Source organism: Solanum stenotomum, chromosome 8 (assembly GCF_019186545.1).
Source record: "Solanum stenotomum isolate F172 chromosome 8, ASM1918654v1, whole genome shotgun sequence".
In the NCBI taxonomy this organism is placed as follows: domain Eukaryota; kingdom Viridiplantae; phylum Streptophyta; class Magnoliopsida; order Solanales; family Solanaceae; genus Solanum; species Solanum stenotomum.
The window spans coordinates 22,988,473-22,991,228 of NC_064289.1; positions in this window are offsets into that span (position 1 = coordinate 22,988,473).

The window sequence follows — 2,756 nt, forward strand, 5'->3', positions numbered from 1 at the left end:
CCCCCCCCCCCCACACACACAAATACTAATTTAGATATTATTTTATTTAAAAATAATAATCACCACAAGACTTTTTTAAAATAAAATTTTTATTTATGTTATATTCGATACACAAATAGAAAAAAATCCTAAAGATGTATGTACATATCTAACACAAAACGAAAAAAATATATAAAAAAAAAAATTAGGAACGAAGGGTTAAATAGGATGGAGTAGAATATTTATTTTCTTAAAATAAAATAATATCATTTTTTTTTGGGGGGGGGAGGGGGGTTGGCTGATGTATGATTTTTTTTAAAAAAAAATTAAAAGAAATTTAAAAGAAAATAAAAGGACAAGGGAGAAGGGGGTACGGGGAGGAGGTGGGTAAGTAGGGTAAGAAAAATAATTTAAATTTTATTTTTTTTAAATTATATTTGTTGGGGGGAGGGGGGATGTAATACTTTAATCTTTATTTTTTATTAATATTAATAGTTTATTATTTAATATTTGTCGAGGTGTATTATTTTATCCGTGTGGAATGTCATGTGTCAAGGTTTTTTCAAATAAAAGAGAGTGCATTACACACACCATTGGTTTAGGTATGAAAATTCACACTAGCAATAATTTAGGTATGAAACTCAAAAAAAATAAATAGTTTATGTGTGTTTTTGACACTTATCTCTTGAGAAAATGATAAAATTAAGGAAATTTTACACAAAAATCTCATAGAGTTAAGAGTTAATTACATTCTATTCTTCCTCTTTTTAAAAGTACAAAATCTTTTAAATTTGATGGAATTTGGATATGTTCGCAACAAATTTTCATAAGCACTGAAAATTAACTGCAAGCAAAATAAATAAAATAAAATAAAATATTATTTTTATTGATGAATCATTGTGAGTACAATTCTGTTGTTCTCTTGATTCTTCTCTCCTAAGCTTCTCCAAGATTCAAGGGCTTTCAGTAGAGTACTTCTCGAATTGTTGGATGATGTAGACCTCCTTGAGATGTTGTTGATCTCCGGGAACGTCGGAAAGTGCTTTGTCATTTCAAGTTGATCTCCGGGAAGAACTCTGTTGATCACTCCTTCGAAGAGCTATGTAGTTGATGTTGTAGCTTTCTCCAATTATAGAATGCTTCTGGAAGAGTTTTCTTTTCTCCTACGCTTCTCCGTGATTCAAGGGCCTTCAGTAGATTGTTTCTCGAATGTAGGATGATGTAGACCTCCTTGAGATGTATTTGATCTCTAGGAACGTCAAAAAGCACTTTGTCGTTGCAAGTCGATCTCCGAAAATAACTCCGTTGATCACTCCTTCGAAGAGCTATGCAGTTGGTGTTGTAGCTTTCTCCAATTGTAGAGTGCTTCTTGAAGGGTCTTCTTCTTCCCCTAGAATGTCATGTACATCCCCTATTTATAGTTGTAAGGAGTGGACAAGGTTACTTGTGATTGGCCAAAAGATGTCATTTTGACACTTGGCGGATTATGATTGATTCTTGCATTTGACTGGGATTACCACCTCATTTGGACACGTGGCGTCACCTTGTTGGTCTTCATTACTAAAAACACCTAAAAAACGATGGACAGAAAAGCGACGGACGGCGTCACTCCAAAAAGCGACGCCATTTGCCACACTGTCCATCGCTTTTTAATAAAAATAATTATTTTTAAAATTATTTTACAAAAAGCGACGAACGGCATCTCTTAGTCCGTCGCTTTTTTTCACGGATTTTAGCGCCAAATATATAAATAATTACTAATTATTTATTTAATATAAATGGCGACGCCGTCCGTCGCTTTTATTAAAAATAATTATATATAAATTAAAAATTAACGACGCAGTCCGTCGCTTTTAATTTATATAATTTTATTAATTATTTTTTTATCATAGCGACGGACGGCATCTTTAAGTCCGTCGCTTCTTGGTCAAAATATATGGTCAACTATTTTAAGAAAGCGACGGACAGTGTCTCCTAGTTCGTCGCTTTTTGGTCAAAATATTGGTCAACTATATTTTTAAAAAAAAGCGACGGACTTAGAGACACTGTCCGTCGCTTTTTATGAAATATCTGAAAGACAGATCTGGTTTTTTCTTATATTCCTCTCTCTCTCTCCATCCTTATTCTCTCCCTTCTCTCTATCGATCTCCCTACACATCGCCGCCCTTCCCCGTCGCCGATCGTTGTCGCTGCTCGTGAGTGTTTTTGCCTCTCCTAATTTGTTAAGGTAAGTGTTAAATTATTATTTTTTTCAATTCTAGTTATTATAATTGATTGTTTGTTAGTATATTATTGTTTTTGTTTGTTGGGTTGTGTTATTCAATTGTTAATTTGATTTGATTATTGTTAGTTAGGTATAGAGAATTGAAGATTTTTATTTTAGGGCTTTTTTAAAAAAATGGGCATTGTTAGTTAGTGAAGAATTAGGATTTTTTTTATTTTAGGACTAGTTTAAACTTGAGAATATGTTATTTGAGGTTGAATTGAGATTTTTTTGGATTTGATTGAATGTTAGTTAGTAAAGTGTTAATTTGAAGTTAGAAATTAGTAATTCATGAAGTGTTATGAGTATAGATGGTGAATGTTTGAATGTCATGAACTTGAAATTAGAACTTGAACTTGAACTTGAAATTAGAACTTGAACTTAGAACTTGAACTTGAACTTAGAACTTGAACTTGAAATTAGAACTTGAACTTGAACTTAGAATTTGAAGTTGAACTTAGACTTGAACTTGAAATTAGAACTTGAACTTGGAACTAATTAGCTTGAATATATA